Source organism: Nomascus leucogenys, chromosome 13 (assembly GCF_006542625.1).
Source record: "Nomascus leucogenys isolate Asia chromosome 13, Asia_NLE_v1, whole genome shotgun sequence".
Classification (NCBI taxonomy): Eukaryota; Metazoa; Chordata; class Mammalia; order Primates; family Hylobatidae; genus Nomascus; species Nomascus leucogenys.
This window is the reverse complement of record NC_044393.1, coordinates 100,087,112-100,106,742: the sequence shown is the minus strand read 5'-3', so window position 1 is coordinate 100,106,742 and position 19,631 is coordinate 100,087,112. Positions and strand designations below refer to the sequence as shown.

The following is a 19,631-nucleotide window of genomic DNA, read 5'->3' as shown; positions in this document are numbered from 1 at the left end:
CAGGACACAGGCTTTAACACTCTGGCCAAGATCCTGGGTGCAACATAGAGATTCATTGATTGAATAAATAGCACTTTACAAATGAAATATTTGATTATGCCAATTAAAAGTATCAAATATATAAAGAGAAGAAGGCAACTTCTAACTAGGGAAAATGGCAAATTAGGACACCTGAAAAGAGAATAAAGCTGTTTTAATTTACATTACCACCATGTCTCCCTATTAAATATCTAAATTTTAAAGTTATCTAAAGTTAACTTCCAGGTCAACTTTCTCCAAAAACCAAAAGCAATTAGAAACTAGTTAAAAAAAAATAGGTAAGGGGAGACAACCAAATGTAACATACAAAATAAACACATGCACTAATATGATAGTGACAGCAACAGGAGATAGACAAATTCCTAGGCAGAGAGGGACAGGTCCCCAGTGAAATCCGACCTTCAAGCCAAAGACAGCTTAAAGCCTGAAAACTGAGTTGCCAGAGTCCACGACCGGAGTGAGAACTTGCTCAATGCCTTCTAGCCAATCAAATGGTGTTATTTCCAGGCCCACCTGGAAGGACTGGTGCTCTTTTCAGCACACACTTCCCCATTCTGAGCCTATGAAAACCCCAGACTCAGCCCCATGTTGGGACTATCCACCTTTGAGCCCCCTCTCACACAGAGGGCTAGCCACTTTGGATACCCTCTTGTGTCAAGAGCTGTTCTGTTGCTTGATAAAACCCTTCTCTGCCTTGCTGACTCTCCAGTGTCTGTGTAACCTCATTCTTCTTGGACACAGGACAAGGACCTGGGACCCACCGAATGACGGGTGCAAAAGGAGTTGTAACACTGTAGCCTTCCCACCTTCTGCCAGTGCCAGGTGGCCACCCCACATGATGGGAAGTGGTGGTAGGGCTGGGCCAGCCTAGGAGGAGTGGGCTGGAGCAGGATGGTGGGGCAGAATGAGCTGTAGCACAAATGAGCTGCAACACACCCATTTCACTGTTTGCCACAACCAAACAAGCCATAACACACCCCCCTCCGTGACCCGGTTTCACCATGTTGCAGGTGGCAGGAAGTAGAGAGAGAGCTGTAGCAGTCCTTGGGAGCTCAGACCTTGGGACTCCCCAGGTGAGAGGCATAACACCGCTTGGGGCTCTGTGGTTGTTGGCGTCTCTGAGTTTTCAGGCACCACCATGTTCCTCCTAGTTCAGATGCTGGTGCCCAAGGTGGAAGACAGTTGTGGCACACCCAGACCAGCCATGGGCTAAGCACAGAGCGGTTGTGTGTGCGGAATCTAGGTCAGTAGCGCCAGCCGAGTGCAGCCTGCTGCGTCGAGTGGGCAGAACGAGCCCAGAGGTGAGCCCAGAGCCAAGCAAGGCCCAGGGAGGGGTGCTGCCAGCTGGGAAATTTCCGGCTGGCAAAGTGACATTGAAAGAATCCTGTGTCAACAGGATTATTACTGAAAAATAAATTATTCTCTAGAAAGATTCTAATACATCAGGAAAACTTGGGGGGAATTCTCTTTAGATGTGAACACTTATGAACATATCCCCAACCTCCTTAATTTTCTTATTTTACTAATATGAGTTCTTATATTATGTTTTCTCTGAGACAAGCACCTCACCTCCCAACCCACCCCCTACACTCCCACAAAACACAGAAAACCCCTCCTACCTGGAGATCGATGTAAGAGGTGTGTGATTGGCCTTTGGACTTCGTGTCTTCAGAAGAAAACCATGTTCAGTTATTTTCTTCACTAAAAGATGCTGAATTCAATGCTAGAAAAGCACAGAGTTTGTAAAATATATTTCAATGAGGACTCATATGTACAGCAAATAAAATTTTAAGTGCATTAAAGAGCCTTAGCAGATGATTAAAAGAATCCTGTAGAGAAAAGAATGCAGCTAATAGTCACCAACACGCCCCCGCCAACACCCCAAAACCCTAGCCTAAATCTGCATTTACAGTCATTGAGTTTCTTTCTTTATTTTTTCATTTCTTTTCTTTTCTTTTCTTTTTTTTTTTTTTTTTTGAGACAAGGTCTCGCTCTGTTGCCCAGGTTGGAGTGCAGTGGCCCAATTACAGCTCACTGCAGCCTTGACTTCCCAGGCTCAAATGATCCTCCTGTTTCAGCCTCCCAAGTAGCTGGTACTACAGATGAGTGACACCACGCCTTTTTTTTTTTTTTTTTTTTTTTAAATAGAGATGGGATGTTGCTATGTTGCCCAGGCTGGTCTCAAACTCCTGAGCTCAAGTGATCCTTCTGCCTTGGCCCCCAAAAGTGCTGGGATTACAGGCGTGAGCCACCATGCCGGGCCAAGTTTTTAAAAAAATATGAGTCTATTGAATCAGGAAAACATGACCACGTTTTAGATAACATCACAACTAATTTTTCTGTAAATAATCAGTACTTTTTTTCCTTTTTTTTTTTTTTTTTCTCGAGACAAGAGTCTCACTCTTTCATCCAAGCTGATCTTGAACTCCTGGACTCACATGGTCCTCCCACCTTAGCCTCCCAGGAGCTGGGATTACAGATGCCAGCTGCCGTGCCCAGTCTATAATCAGCATTTTTTAACTCCTAGCTTTCCTAGGACCATCTTAATACTGATCTCCATATAAGATCTAGGACTTTATGACACTGCTAAGGGCCTTTTCTTTTCTATTTTTTTTTCAAATAAGTAATACCATCACTGTATAAACATTACCAGCATAAAGATGCATGTAATGAAAAATGTCCCTATTTTTCATGAACTAAAGCCATTACAATGCCCAGTCCACGTTTAGGGTGGTGTAACCAGCTTGGAGGCTACTCCTCCTTTAAAAAATAAAATAAATCTTCTTAATCCTAATCCCCAGAGCTAGCATCTCCTTCAAGATGCAGTGATTTGATGTACTGCTTCCGCTGATTCGAAGTGAAAGACGTTTCCCCCCATCTTTGCTCCCACTTCTAGCGCATGGAGCTCACTTCACCTGCCCTGGAGATAATTGCATTGGCTGCTTTGTAACTGATGTGTTTTCCAAGCAGAGTCACAGGTGAATGAGGCAGGAGTCTGTGCTGAATGAACTGAGAGATGTAAAATTTTTTTTTGCTAGCAGGCTTTATGGTGGCTGGGTTCCAAGCAGATACCTGGCTGTGCTGGGTTGCCGGGCCACACAGTAGTACTCCAAGGGCAGTACAGGCCGCCTCACAAAGCCTGATGACATCACACAGGGCGTCACAGCCCCCCAGGGGCCCCTGCCTGTAAGCTCCAACCAGCAGGTGGAATCCAGGAGTTCCAAGGTCCAAAGGGTCTTTACCCCTCAGCTGAGAAAATAGGGAAAGCCTCATATTAGGTGAGGCTAGAATCCAGGGTGGCTCTCTTCTCTGGGCAAGGCCTAATTTTTAGCTTTTTTTTTTTTTTTGAGATGGAGTCTCACTCTGTCCCCCGGGCTGGAGTGCAGTGGTGCAATCTCTGCAATCTCCGCTCACTGCAAGCTCCGCCTCCGGGGTTCACGCCATTCTCCTGCCTCAGCCTCCCGAGTAGCCTGGGACTACGGGCGCCTGCCACCACGCCTGGCTAATTTTTTGTATTTTTAGTAGAGATGGGGTTTCACTGTGTTAGCCAGGATGATCTCGATCTCCTGACCTCATGATCGGCCCGCCTCGGCCTCCCAAAGTGCTGGGATTACAGGCGTGAGCCACCACGCCTGGCTAATTTTTAGCATTTTTGAAATAAACTTTAGAAAAAGAACAAGCTTTCAGAAAACATGAAGAAACTTAAAGATGAGCCAGAGGGTTATTTGATTGCCTTTTAATGCTTTACTCTACGTTACTCAACATTTAGATGTCAGTACACAAGTTCAGCCAAATGCTTGCGAAACTTCTTCTGAACACATCCCAGGAGACTTGACCCTCCCCGTTTCAGGATGCTGACTCTGTTTTGCCTGAAACCAGAAAAGCTCTGCTTCAGGGTCTGTGAGTGGAAGCGGGGTGGGTGGGGACCCCTTGCAACCTCTCCTGGGACAGACACAATGGGCAATTGTGACCTCCTGGGGTAGATACTGAAACTGTGACAAGTGATAACAAAAGTGGCAGAAATCAGTTGGACCCAATATGGCCAACTGGAGTTTCTGCAGAAAGAGCTTGCTGATATCACAGCCTGAATTTCCACGCATGTTTCATATTAACTGCCCCAGAATTTGATTTGCACACAGCACCCATGAGGAGGCATGAAGAGATAACTGCGCATGTCTGAGGACTTGCCAGACCCCCTCTTTCCTTCCACCAGTCTCCTGCTAATCCCGGAACCCACCCTCTAACCCTTTTCTAATAAAATTATTTTCTTAAAGACAGCACAGCGAGACAAATCTGAGCTGGACTCCTGTCTCCTTGTTGGTCAACTTGCAATGAAAAGCTTTTCTTTTCTCTGAAACCCAGTGTCTTAGTATTGGCTTCTAGCGCACAGGTCAGTGACCTCTTTTGCTCGGTAACAACTTGATGGGCTATAATGACCTCCTGGGGCAGACGGATGGGCGTTAATGACATCCAAGCCAAACTGATGAATCTCCTTTCTGCAGGCTTGATGGGAAGGTCCTTCTTGCCCATTAATAATATTAATATTAAAAGTAAGCTTTTATTCATATTAGCCTCAAACTGGAAACAACCCAAATGTCCATCTGTAGTAGAATGGACCCACTGTGGCATATTCATATAATGCAATGCAAACCAGCAGTGAAAAAGACCGGACTGCAGCTGCCTACAACATGGATGCATCTCGCAGACATGGTGTGAGACCGAAGCGGCTCATGGGAGAGCACGATTCTATTTCTGGGAAGTTTCTGCAGAAGGAGAGCTTGCTGATGTCACAGCCCAAATTCCTACAGCATGTGGAAGGGAGCAAGAAAAGGCAAAGCTACTCTAAGGTGATAGAGCAGTTGATCTATCTATCAGTAACCAGTAGCTCTGTTTGGGGGCCAGAACAGGATTGCTGGTTACTGAGAGGGGGCAAGAGAGAGCCCTTTAGAGTGCTGGAATATTCTGGGACTTCTTGATCTGGGGGAGTGAAGGCTTCACGGAGCCTACTTGTACAAACGTGCATTGGGTTGGTCACTGAAAGTTATATACTTCACTGTATGTATGTCATATCCTCAAAACATAAGGGGAAAAAAGTGAGTCAACACAACTTTTGGACAAAGATTTTATTTTGGGAGTTTTGCAACCATTCCACGGTTTGGTTGCTGTAATAAAGTAAAATCTTTCTTTCTGAGAAAGGTGCACATATACTGTATTCAGGGACAATAGTTCCAATTGTGTTTATTTATTTATACTTTTATTTATTTATTTGAGACAGAGTCTTGCTCTGTTGCCCAGGCTGGATCACACCACTGCTGGTGTGATCATGGCTCACTGCAGCCTCGACCTCTCAGGCTGAAGCGATCTTCCTGCCTCAACCTCTTAAGTAGCTGGGACTACAGGAATGTGCCACCACACCCAGCTAATTTTTAAATTTTATATTAGTTTTGAGTAAAGGCAAGACCTCACTATGTTGCTCAGGCTGGTCTCGAACTCCTGGGCTCAAGCTATCCTCCCACCTTGGCCTCCCAAAGTGCTGCAATTACAGGCATGATCTACTGTGCCCAAACTTTTTTTGAGACGGAGTCTCGCTCTGTCACCCAGGCTGGCGTAAAGTGGCAAGATCTCGGCCCACTGCAAACCCCGCCTCTGGGTTCAAGCAATTCTCCTGCCTCAGCCTCCTGAGCAGCTGGGACTGCAGGTGCACGCCACTGTGCTCAGCTAATTTTTGCATATTTAGCAGAGATAGGGTTTCACCATGTTGGCCAGGCTGGTCTCGAACTCCTGACCTCGTGATTCACTCCCCTCAGCCCCAGTGCTGAGATTATAGGCATGAGCCAACTCACCCGGCCTGGAACTTTATTTTTTAATTGAGATATTACATCTCGTACAATTCACCTTTCATCCATGTTGTGGCATTTGTCGGTATTTCATTCCTTTTTATGGCTGAATAATGGGCCATTGTTTGAAAATACCACATTTTATTTATCTACTCATCAACTGGTGAACATTGAGCTGGTTTCCACTTTGGGGGTGTTATAAATAGTACCGCTATGAATATTCCTGTACACGTTTCTGTGTGGACATAAGTTTTCAGTTCTCTTGAGTATACACATATTAGTAGAGTTGCATGTGGTAACTCTACGTTTAATTTTTTGAGTAATTGCCAGACTGTTTTATAAAGCAGCTACACCATATAATTTTTATTTCCAAGATTTTTCCCAAGAGGGAGGAAAACTAGTCACGAACAGCCCTTCCTCAGGGCTTGCCCTAGCGATTTCACACTTGCCTTGCCAGCCCCTACCCTTGTGCACCAACCAACTCCTGGCAATACATTTCTTCATATGTATCTCTTACTGGTTCTGTTTCTCAGGTTAACAAGCCCATACTCCTGTGTAACTGAACCGTTTTAAAAATTACAGAACCTAGAAAGTTCCTGCACGCTCCTTCCCTGTCAGTGCCCATTACCATCTGGCCCCAGAAGCAAGCACTATTCTGATTTTATTTACCATATATTAGTTTTGCCTGCTATAGAATTTCATGTAACTGAAAGGATATGACAAGTGGTAGGAAACCTTGCGTAAGGTTTCTTTCATTCAGCATAATACTTTTGAGACTTATTGTTTCATGTATCAGTAGTTTACTTTTTATTGATGAGTAGATTTTTATCATTAAAATCACACCATTTGTTTCTTCATTATTTTGTTCATGAATACCTGGGTATTTTAGTTTGCTCAGGCTGCCATAACAAAGTACTACAGGCTTGGTGGTTTAACAACCAAAATTAATTTTTTTTTTTTTTTTTTGTAGACAGAGTCTCTCGTTCTGTCACCCAGACTGGAGTGCAGAGGTATGATCTCAGCTCACTGCAACCTCTGCCTTCTGGGTTCAAGCAATTCTCCTGCTTCAGCCTCCCAAGTAGCTGGGATTATAGACATGGGCAATCTCTGTATTTTTAGTAGAGATGGGGTTTCACCATGTTGGCCACCATACCAGGCTGGTCTTGAACTCCTGACCTTATAATCCACCCACCTTGGCCTCCCAAAGTGCTGGAATTACAGGCGTGAGTCATTGCACCTGGCCTGAAATTAATTTCTCATAGTTCTGGAGGCTACAAGTCCAAGATTAAGCTGCCAGCAGGGTTGGATTCCTCTGAGGACTGTCTCCTTGGCTTGCAGTTGGCCACCTTCTTGCTGTGTCCTCACATGCTCTTTCTTAGGTGTGCACACACCCGTGGGGTTCTCTCTCTGGGTGTTGTAATGTCCCTTCTTTAAAGGGCACCAATCAGATTGTATTAAGGCTCACTCTAACAACCTTATTTTAACTTAATAGCCTCTTTAAAAGCCTTATCTTTAAGCACAGTCAGTACCATTCTAAGGTACTGGAGGTCAGGATTTCAACATATGAATTGGGGGGATGCAACTCAGTTGATCGCACCACACTGTTTCCAGTTTGGAGCTTTTACAAATAAAGCTGTTCTGAAATTCTCGTTCACGTTTTTATGGACCGACGCTTTTGGTTCTCTGAGTAAACACCCAGGAGCGTTTAGTCTTTTAAGAAGTGGTCAGACCTTCTACTAAAGTGGTAGTGCCGTGTATGCTCCCATTTGGCGTTGTCAGTCTTTTTAATTTTAGCTGTAGACAGGCTGGCTATCCAGCAGCAATAGTGACCAAATCGGCCTTGGTGAGGGGGAGGCCACGTTGTCGGGTTCATGAATGGTCTCTACTTGTAGAATCTGTTGCAGGAGCATTGCATCAGCACTGGTGACCAAGGACAGGCTCAGGTGTACATTCTCTGATGAGCATTAACTTGAAGCACTACGGTATGCTCAATTTGGGCCAGCAGCATGGGTCCACCCTCAGACTTCTTTGCCTCTGGTCTTTCCATCATCCTCTTTCCAATCCCCGGACTGAAAAGGGGTAAGTAAGCTCCTTTCTTAGGCTTTCGTTGCCTCTGGTCTTTCCATCGTATTCTTTCCAATCCCAAGACGTTTCCTACTGACCAAGGCTCCAGGTATCCTTGTACCTCAAGCCAACTCACCCCCTCAGGTGTCTAACATTTCCCATCATTTGGTGGATTGTTGGTCTGCCCACCTCACCTTATCACTCAGTGACTCTGATAAAACCCACCTTGCAATGGGCAGCTGTGGTCACACAGCCATTTGGTATCTAATGGTCAGAAGCTCAGTGTCTATCAGGGTTCAAGCCGGGAGCTGTTTTTAGAGAGGCATATCCATGCTCTCAAACTCTAGTAAGTCTGCAGAATAGCTCTCCTATGGGGCTTGCCAGAAACCACCCGCTACCCTGCAACAGTGTCCTCATTCATTCATCACAGGTCCCTCCAGCACCATCCCATTTGCTGGGTCATGCAGCTGGAGTGGGAGGGCAACCTGTAGCCTGGACCTGTTGCGGAGCTTTCTCCTTCTCTGATCCTACCTGAAATTGGCAGCTTTTCAAGTTACCCTCAGAATGGGTTGGATCTGTACTCCTATGTGAAGTCTGTGCTACCTATAAAATCCAAACAGGTTCAGTCTATGCTGTGCCTTTTTCTTGGTAGGATCCAGAAAGGGCAACAACTTGTCCTTTATCTTAGAATCGGTATCTTGGCATGCCACAGACTACAGGACCTCTAAAAGCTTCAGTGTTGAAGCTCCTGAATCTTCATAGGGTGTATCTCCCATCTGGTGCACATGTGTCTTCCTGAGTGTCTCCCTACAGCACCAGGTCCAATTGACATGACATCATCAATATGGCGGAACAGCATGATGCGTGTGGAAGGTCTGGATGAGCACTGTACCTACAGATCACATGTGACAGAGAGAAGAGGGTTACGCAGCCTGGGGAAGTCTAGTGGATTGTGCCATCCCTACCACGTAAGGGCAGACTGTTTTATTGATGGGGATAAAGAAGAATGAATTTTCCAGAATAATTGCTCTATACCAAGTGCCAAAGTCCACTGAAGACAGCACATCTACTATTGGGGCTACTGCCTGATTAAGACAGTTACTGTCATTTGCTGCGGTCCAGTTGATTTTGATAGGGGCCATACAGGGATGGTGAATGGGGATATGATGGGACCACTACTCCTGCATCCTTTAAGTCTTTGATGGTGTTGATCTCTGCAACAGTTCCTGGAATGTGGTGGTTTTTTCTTCTGATTTACTGTCTTGGAAGGGTGTGCAAGGAGTGGGGATGGGAAGTTTCAGGGGCTTCCTCTTGGCTGACTCTTCCGTAATGATCCTTCTTACACAGATGAGGGAACCAATTTAAGGATTCTACCAATTGCTAGGTATGTCTATCCAAATTATACACTTAGGACCAGAGAAATAACAGCAGAGAAGATCCGTGGGCCCATCAACTCACTGTCATTCAGACTTAGGTAAAATGCCATTTATCACCTGGCCACTTCAAGTCCCCACTCTAATAGGGGCTTGTGATGCTGTTTCGGATCCTCTGAAATCAGGATTAGGCACCATGTCTAACAGTTCCTGGTAGACCCATGACTAACCATTTTTTCCCTTTTTATCCCCCCAGAGCAGAAGAACTTGATATATCTAACCTCTTTTTTTTTCCTTTTTGAGGTGGAGTTTCATTCTTGTTGCCAGGGCTGGAATGCAATGGCGTGATCTCGGCTCACCATAACCTCTGCCTCGCAGGTTCAAGTGATTCTCCTGCCTCAGCCTCCCCAGTAGCTGGGATTACAGGTGCCTGCCACCACGGCGGCTATTTTTTGTACTTTTAGTAGAGACAGGGTTTCACCATGTTGGCCAGGCTTGTCTTGAACTCCTGAGCGCAGGTGATCCACCCGCCTTGGCCTCCCAAAGTGCTGGGATTACAGGAATGAGCCACCGCGCCCGGCGCCTAAACATTTTTGAAAAGTCAGGGTATTCCCTGTTTTTCCAAGGTACAGTCAAACTGACAAATGGCTGAAGGCTCTTTTGGGGAAGGGCTGGGCACTATGTACTGTATGTACTGTGTGGACGGGTCTCTTGTGCTGTGGATATCACACCAGATGGCAAGTCAGGACTCCTGTGCTGCTCCGTTTCTGGCCTCAGTTGCCTCACTTGTCAAAGGAGGATGTATTCAGACATACTCTTTGGGTCCCTCAGGATTGGCCTGGATGCTTCTGGGTCCTGGGAGTGGGGGTGGGTCATACTCCTCTTTCAGCCAGAACATCTCTGCCTTTATCTGTTTTACATATGGGGCTTCCACTTAAGATTTCATATGAGGAAAAATTTCTCAGCTAAAAAGCCATCTGCAGAGCTGGGGAACTACACGATCTTATTCAGTCTTAAAAACGTGGGCAAATGTAACCCCTTCTGGGCCTGAGCTTCTGATCTCTAAGAAGGGATAATAGTATTGACTTCCTAGGTGCTTGTACAGATGGAGAGTTTACAGAAGTCTTCAGGCATGCTGTAATTCTTAGAAAACCTGCAAGAGAGGAGCTGGTGAACAATCTGGAGGGGGCTGTGTAAGCAAACTAAACCACTGTCTTTTCAGGGAGACCTAGGACAGGCCTGTCACGCTGTGTACCCGCTATTACGTGGAGCTGTTATAATTTAAATGTGCTGCCAGTTAACCACAAAACCAGTAACAACTGCTGGTCTGTCCTCCCTACCAGCCTGTGAGCTGTTGGAGGGAAGGGACTGTGGTGTTCATCATTGTATTTTTTGAAATTCTCACACACAGCCGGGAATCCTGAACTGAATTATGAAAACAGCAGTGTGATTGGAAGTTGCAGACATCCACTCCCGCACCTGCAGAGAAAGGGTGTCAAAGAACCCACGGTACCGGGTCGCCCCTTTCCTTGCTCGGAGCAGGACAGGTGGCCACCCCTTTTGAGGAATGGCCAGGGTGAATTAGCTGTGTGGCCTTCTCTCAGCTCTCCCTACAGAGCCAATTTCAGTGGGCCTTTCAGACAATTATCTAAAGAGAACTTTGAGGGTACTATCAAGATAGTAGCAAGTAAAAGTACTGTAGGAGATTCCACACACACACTCACACACTTATACATATACACACATGTACACACATACGCATTCACACACACTCATACACACATACATGCACATACATACATACACATTCACACACACTCATACACACACTACACACTCACACAAATACACATACACGCACATTCACATACACATACACTCATACACTCATTCACACCCACTCATACACACCCACACAAATACACATACACACACATTCACATACACATACACTCATACACTCATTCACACACACTCAAACACACATACACACATTCACACACACATACACCTACAAATTCACACTCACACATACACACACTCTCACACACATACATACACACATTACATGCATACACATACACACATATTCACATACACATACACACATTCACACACACCCACCCTCATACACATATACACACATACACACACATGCACACAATACACATACACTCACACACACACACTCGCAATCACACATATACATACACACTCACACACACATAATACACTCACACACACACATTCACTCTCACACACAGTCACACACACACACACAGAAGGGAGAGAGGAGAAGCCCATAGTGTTTTTCCTGCTGATACTGGTTGCATTTCATTCTTCTAGCTATCATCTTGTTATGGGCTGAACCGTTTCCCCCACAGAACTCATATGTTGAAGTCCTAACTCCCAGTACCTCAGAATGTGACTTGGAAACAGGGTCTTGAAAGAGACAATTAAAATGAGACCAAATGGGTGGCCCCCGACGCAACATGACTGGTGTCCTTACAAGAAGAGATCAGGACACAGACACACACAGAGGGAAGACCCTGTGAGGACACAGGGAGAAGGTGGCGTCTACAAGCCACAGAGACAGGCATCAGAAGAAGCTGAACCCGCGGAGGCCTTGATCTTGGAGCTGCGGCCTCCAGAGCTGTGAGAGGATAAGTTTCTGCTGTTCAAGCCCCAGTCTGAGGTCTTTATTACGGCAGCCTGAGCTGCCCGATGCACATCTCTGTTGCAGAAATGTGTCTTCTCACATGCAGCTGCTCAACAGAGGTGCATTCGGGAATAATACTTTTGTAGAAGACAAGGAACAAAATGATGGGATGGGGAGGATCAGGGGTGTGGAAGAGAACGCCGGCTGTTCCTCCTACTCGATTCTCCTCTTCTTTCCTACAAGCTAGGCATATGCTCCCCCTGTTTCAGCTGGTGGTGACCATGACTACCATCTCTTCCATGGCAGGAGGGCAGAAGTGACCTGCACCACTGCCAGGCCTGACCCAAAAGCCTCCCCAGAGGTTCCCTCCATGCTCTTCCTGGGATGATGACAATCAACACAACATTGGAAACCACGTGTTCAAGATGGCAGAGCCAGCATCAGCCTGGTTCCTGAATGACCACGTGGAGCAACCTGGAATATCCACCCTGGTTAGCTAAGTGAACAAGAAATAGAGTCTTATCTTGTTGCTTCACTATATTTTGGATATTCTTGAAAAGGGCTTCAGCCTACCCCAAATAGAAGAGACGTGAAAGAAAAGGATAAAGATGAAAAAGAAGTGAATGGTGTCAAGTGAAGTAAACAATTCAACACTGAGAACAAGCTAGATGTTCAGTATTTTTCTGTGATATAAAGGATGTATGAGACATGGATGCTGCCCAGGAATTGCTTAAGGGTTACTGGGAAGCTAGAATAACCACGTGAAGGAATTAGGGGAAGATACAAGATTTAAAGTGCTGAATTACATGGTACAGACTTGAGTTGCCACAGCCTCGTGTCAAGGAAAGAACACTGGACCAATGTCAGGGGATGTAGTTGCCAGAATCAATTCATAAGGGGAAAGGATAATGTTTAAAAAAGGCGTAACATAAAGTCATGACACAAAGCAGGTGGCTGGCAGGAGCTGAAGGGAGGAAGTTGGGAAGAGAAAGATAAAAATTACGGAGGTCAGGGAAGGTGGGAGAGAGTAGGTAGAAGTGAACCATGGAGGTCAGTTCCGCAGTAGTGACCACAAAGCCTGGAAATTTCCTTGTAGCTAAAAGAGGATTAGGAAGAGGACACTGTACATTTTCTCTCCAATTAGTAGGCAAGTTCCATCCTAGCCAATTCTAACTTAACAATTATGGAGAGAAACAAAGCACCCATGAGCTTTACTCTCAGGTTGAGAAGGAAAAGGAAAGAGATCAAACTTCAAAATGTGAGCCAGGAAAGCCATCTCTGGTCTTGTGTCTCCTGAGGAAGAAAAGCAACGCTTAGAAGAAAGGGCAGATAAGCAGAAAAGGGGATGCAAGCTAAAGGAAAGCAGGCAAAGTTCCAGGCCAGCCTGGGCAACATAGCAAGATCCAGTCCCTACAAAATATAAAAACAATTAGCCAGGCATGGTGGTGTGCACCTGTAGTCCCAGCTACTCAGGAGGCTGAGATGGGAGGATGGCTTGAGGCTGGGAGATCCAGGCTGCAGTGAGCTGTGATTGTGCCAGTGCACTCCTGCCTGGGCGGTAGAGCAAGACCCTGTCGAAAAAGAGAGAGAGAGAGAGAGAGAAAGAGAGAGAGAGAAAGAAAGAAAGAAAGGGAGAGAGAGAGAGAGAGAAAGAAAGAAAGAAAGAGAGAGAGAGAAAGAAAGAGAGAGAGAGAAAGAAAGAAAGAAAGACAGATGGACAGAAAGAAAGAAAGAAAGAAAGACGGAGAGAGAGAAAGAAAGCAAGAAAAAACACTTAGGAATAAAATTTGCCCATTTTTGCAAATCATCCCACCCATTTTTGAGAGTTGTTAGCTCTCAGAGGGCAGAACCCCAGGCTTGTGTCTCTTGTCTTCCCATGTGAAATGAGACACACAAGGAGAACCCCCCCATGGTGATGAGCAGAGGCTGGAGCAGCGCACCTACAAGCCATAGAGCACCACGCGTGGCTGGCAACACCAGGAGCTAGAAGCAGCGAGGAAGGATTTTCCACCCAGAGTCTCAGAGAAGCATAGTCCTGCTGACACCTTGGTGTCAACTCTTGGCTTCTGGAACTGACAGAAGATAAATTTCTGTAGTTTTAAGACATGTTCTATGACATACTCCTGTTTTTGACAGGTGCTAACAGGCACTTGCTAGATGCATTCTCAAATAATTATAATGCTTAGAGCAAGACAACAGAATTGGTAAACAATGTCAAATGTGACTATCTATAGGGAAAAAAAGAAAAACCAAAGTGAGGAGGAAGGAAAAAAGGGAATTAAAAGTTACTAAAGTGGCCTTACTCTTAGTCCTGACTCCCTCCAACCACTATGGGCTCATCTATGCACAAATTCCAGTGCATTCTGTCTGATTCTGCTCTAGTGGGAAAGGCCTGCAGATCTTCTTATGTTCCCAACACACCCTTCTGACCTCCAAGTTCCTCTGTATCCTAGTCATCAACCTTCCCAACCCATGTTCTTTTTTGTCTTAAAACCCCTTCAGAAGAATCCAGTTCCAGCCATTCCAATAATCCATTGCCATCCACCATGTGGGATCTGATTATCTCAGGGTACAAGCAATGTTTTTCCCAATAACCATGCAGTAAACTTTCTCCATGGAGGTGGGCTATTATCTCAGGAAACTCACCAACTGGGTTGTAATTTCAGAGGCTTTCATTAGAAATTAAGGGCTTACCAGCGGGGCGCGGTGGCTCATGCCCGTAATCCCAGCACTTTGGGAGGCCGAGGCGGGCAGATCACGAGGTCAGGAGATGGAGACCATCCTGGCTAACACGGTGAAACCCCGTCTCTACTAAAAATACAAAAAATTAGCTGGGCGCGGTGGCGGGTGCCTATAGTCCCACCTACATGGAAGGCTGAGGCAGGAGAATGGTGTGAACCTGGGAGGTGGAGCTTGCAGTGAGCCGAGATAGCGCCACTGCAGTCCGGCCTGGGCGAAAGAGCAAGAGTCTGTCTCAAAAAAAGAAATTAAGCGCTTACCATCTCAAAGCGTAGGCCCGGGGCTGGGGGTGTGGGGCTGGGGAGGAGGGGAAATCTATAATAAGTGTCAGTCAGAGGACTTCCCTTGGCTAATATCCAGGGAGGATCATCTTATTTGATTGACCACATGCTGATTGCTTCTATTCCAAACCAGAAAAAGCAAAATGTGAATCTTTTGAGGAAGGGGGAAGATGCTGTTTTCATCTTTAAGTACATCCTATGTGATACCCGGTTGCACTAGCTAATGGCACTGTGTGCCGAGCCCTGCGCTAGGCTAGGACACAGGAAGAGAGTCCACAGTCCTCTTCTACAGCTGCCTAAGTCTTCAAAAGGGCAAGAGACATTTTTTCAAGGCAAATTCTTTGGTTCAATTCCCATGGATGGATTTGATCAAAAGAGTCAGTTTCCGTAGATAATTCATACAAAAACTGTTTTTTTTTTTTTTTTTTTTTGAGACGGAGTCTTGCTCTGTCACCCAGGCTGGAGTGCAGTGGCCCGATCTCGGCTCACTGCAAGCTCCGCCTCCCGGGTTCACGCCATTCTCCTGCCTCAGCCTCTCCGAGTAGCTGGGACTACAGGCGCCCGCCACCACGCCCGGCTAATTTTTTTGTATTTTTAGTAGAGACGGGGTTTCACTATGGTCTCGATCTCCTGACCTCGTGATCCGCCCGCCTCGGCCTCCCAAAGTGCTGGGATTACAAGCGTGAGCCACCGCGCCCGGCCCAGAAACTGTTTTTTTTTTTTTTGGTAGATGTTAATCACTGGCCTCTTGAGTGAATGATCAGTTTTGTCTACAATTAATAAAAAACTAGCAAACTCTGGTTATGGGATGGAAAGAACATCTGCTGAATGAAGATACTCTAAATATGAAAGTTAGAAAAACCCTAGGGCCCCAGGTTAGTTATTCAAAATGTGAATAATTTAATGAGAAGCAGTCCATTTGGAAAGTTTTGATGTTGATAGCTTAGTTCATGTGCCAAATAATCATCTTTTCAGGCAACATTGTGAGAAATCAGACAAATGAAAGAAAGTGGATGAAAGTGATATGTACATTCTTGGGGATTGTTCTCAAAATGAAATGTATTTAAAGCAAACAGGATCTCAGCTACTGGGAGCTGGTCTGGTGGGATGTGGCCAAACAGAACTCCAATGAATCCAAGAGGTCTTCTATATCTTTGACCATTGTGTTGCTTTTGTCTGCTTTGATGAAATCTCCATGGAAGCTGGGATGAATCTCCATCCTCCATGGACATTTTTCTAAAATAATGACAATGTCATTTTTTCTTGAATCTTCTCTAGCTTTCCCTTAAAATAATACGAAATCCAAGCTGGAAGAGTCGTTGGGGACCATGATCAGTAATTGACTTCCCCTGGTCAGTAACTCAGATATTCCTAATTATCGAATTATCAAATCTTAAAAATTAACTACATTGCCAGCAAGAATATCTCAGAACAACACTGACTGTCTTCCCAGGCCCAACCAATCCCTTTGACAGACTGATTGCCTCTGGGAAAGTCACACCTTGAGTTAAACAAACAAAACAGGTTAAGAACAGGCAGGGCGTGGTGGCTCACACCTGTAATCCCAGCACTTTGGGAGGCCGAGGCTGGTGGATCATGAGGTCAGGAGTTCGAGATCAGCCTGGCCAACATGGTGAAACCCCGTTTCTACTAAAATACAAAAATTAGCTGGGCATGGTGGTGCATACCTGTAATCCCAGTTACTTGGGAGGCTGAGGCAGGAGAATCGTTTGAACCTGGGAGGTGGAGGTTGCAGTGAGCTGAGATCATACCATTGCACTCCAGCATGGGTGGGTCGAAGCTCTGTCTCAAAAAAAAAAAAATAATAATAATAGAAGCAGCTAGCACAGGGGCTATCGAATGAGACGATCCTCTTTTTTCCCTCCTCCTTTCCTTCTTCCCCTCCTTTCTCCTTTTCTTTCTCCCCCTTCCTTTTTCTCTTTTCATAAACATTCCATCCAGAGCCCAGTCTAGACAGGCTGCCCCAGTGTCACTACAGAATCTCCCTTCTCCGTCATCCCCCCTGCCTTGCTCCTGTGTTGTACTTCCTTTTGTACATGTGCGTGTGTGTGTGCATGCGTGTGCATGTGTGCGTGCGTGTGTGTTGTACTTTCTATTCCCTGTATCTTGACTTCTACCTTTTAAGTTTGCTCATTTGTTTCAGTGCAGCATCTACTCCAGTATTTTTCTAAGAAACGGGGATGGGAGGTATGGGCTCAAGAGTGACCTTATTTTACCACCTGGCTAACCCCAAATCTGAGAATGGCTCCAAAATGTGGAGCTGACGTGTGTTACTCTATTTTTTTTTTCTGAGACAGAGTCTGGCTCTGTCGCCCAGGCTGGAGTGCAGTGGCGCAATCTTGGCTCACTGCAACCTCTGCCTCCCAGATTCAAGTGATTCTCCTGCCTCAGCCTCCCAAGTAGCTAGGATTACAGGTTTGTACCATCACGCCCTGCTAATTTTTGTATTTTCAGTAGAGACAGGGTTTCACCATGTTGGCCAAGATGGTCTCGAACTCCTGACCTCAGGTGATCTGCCCACCTCAGCCTCCTAAAGTGCTGGAATTACAGGTGTGAGACAATGCGTTTGGCTGATGTGTTACTCTTTATGTAAGAACACCAACTCATTGTTAAGTTTCCTCCAAAACAACTCTTGATTTTGTTGTAGAAATCATACGCTGTGATGCTCGAAACACCTGCATTTCCCCCGAGGTCTACTTTTGCCCTGGCTGTGGGGGGTTGCAGTGTGGAGATCTACCCGTTTTGTGCTGCCCATGACCATGCTTCTGTCTGTAAATTCCCCTAATAAATCACCCCAAACTGACAAACTGGATTTGTCTGCCCCCTCCTTTGGTTTCTTGGGTCCTTCTGCATTTGGGGGATGCTTTGCACTTACAGCCCTCCATGTGGAACAGGAGGTAAGATATTTTAGATATTACAAGTCCGAAAACATCACTGACTGTCTAGGTGTAAAAGTCTTTGAATGATTTTTATTCAGTATTTGAGGGCCTTGCTCCAATAACTGCAAGTTCCTCCCTCCACACTGCTTCAGCCCCAGTCCTGTGTTCTGGGATCCTTGGCCCTTTGATTCTTGTCTCTTTTGGGGTGCAAGGAAAAGGTATCCACTAAGCTAATTCAAATAAAGGGGTGTATCTGCATGGGTGGGGAGGTAGGAGGGTTCCTGAAGACAGCCAGCAAAATTGAGGCAGGAGAATAGGGTCTGGAGGCAGGGAACCTAGGCTGTTTCACGCTGACTTCAACTTCACTCAAACTTCCTCTGTATCAGCAGTAAGGCAGTCTCACTTTCTTATCATTTGTGTGTTCCCTGGAGCAGCACTTTTAATTTCCTTCAAGTACTTTTTTTTTTTTGAGATGGAGTCTCACTCTGTTACCCAGGCTGGAGTGCAGTGGCACGATCTCAGTTCACTGCAGGCTCCACCTGCCAGGTTCAAGCGATTCTCCTGCCTCAGCCTCCCAAGTAGCTGGGATTACAGGTGCACACCATGCACACCAGCATGCCTGGCTAATTTTTGTATTTTTAGTAGAGATGGGGTTTCACCATGTTGGCCAGGCTGGTCTTGAACTCCTGACCTCAAATGATCCGCCTGCCTTGGTCTCCCAAAGTGCTGGGATTACAGGCGTGAGCCACCGTGCCTGGCCAAGAACATTTCCTTTGCACTCACAATTTGGTTAACTGTTTGGCACAAGATGCCTAGCTTGGGGCCTATCTCAGCTTTCAACATGCCTTCCTCACTTAGCTTAATTACTTCTACCTTTTAATTTAAAGTCAGAGGCCTGCGACTCTCCTTTTCACTTGAACACTTAGAGGCCATTGCAGGGTTATTAATCGTCCTAATTTCAATCCCCAAGGAACAGGGATGCACGAGAAGAGGGAGACAGACAGAGGAATGGCCAGCTGGTGGACCAATCAGAACACACACAGCATTTATCGATTAAGTTCACTGTCTTATATGGGACCCCCAAAACAACTACGATAGTAACATCAAAGACCACTGATCACAGATCGTCACAATGATATAATAATGAGAAAGTTTTAGATACTGCAAGAATTACCAAAATATGACGCAGAGACATAAACTGAGCATGTGCTGTTGGAAAAATGACACCAACAGACTTGCTCAACACAGGGCTGCCACAAACCTTCTGTTTGTAAGAAATGCAACATCTGTGAAGTGCAATAAAGCCAAGCATGCTGAAACGAAGCCTGAATTAACTTTGTCAGTGGGCCATTAGTTGACCAGAAATTTTTCATTCTGATGTACTAAAAGTCAGCTTCCTTTTTTTCTTCCTTTTTTTTTTGCTTACGGCTTGTGTTTTGAAATTTTAAGAGGTCTTTCCCCACCCTTGCATCGCAGGGAAGTGTGTCATCACCATATTCTGTTAACTTATCATTTTACTGTTCATATTCAGTACTGACTTCATATTGAGTAGTCCTACGTATGTGATGTTGGTTTTTTTTTTTCCCCTGCAGACACTGAAATGACTTCTGACATCCACAAGTAACTCATCCTTTCCCCACTGATTCCTGGGCTGTCTTTATCGTCTAATGATTTCCATGTAAAATAGTTTCTCTCTGGGCTCCCTCTCCTGTTCCCCTGGTCTGTGTGTCTGTCCTTGG

The 19,631-nt window shown here is 45.5% G+C and overlaps 1 protein-coding gene across 1 annotated transcript in view; it reads right to left on the bottom strand.

The window, feature by feature from the left end:
• The window catches only part of GALNTL5 (polypeptide N-acetylgalactosaminyltransferase like 5), a 57,025-nt gene extending 53,889 nt beyond the window's left edge, over nucleotides 1-3,136 (bottom strand). Inside the window, exon 1 of the mRNA XM_003270941.4 lies at nucleotides 2,959-3,136. The gene's annotated coding sequence lies outside the window, so the exon portion shown is untranslated. The remainder of the gene's footprint in view (nucleotides 1-2,958) is intronic.
• Between the last annotated feature and the right edge of the window lie 16,495 nt (nucleotides 3,137-19,631).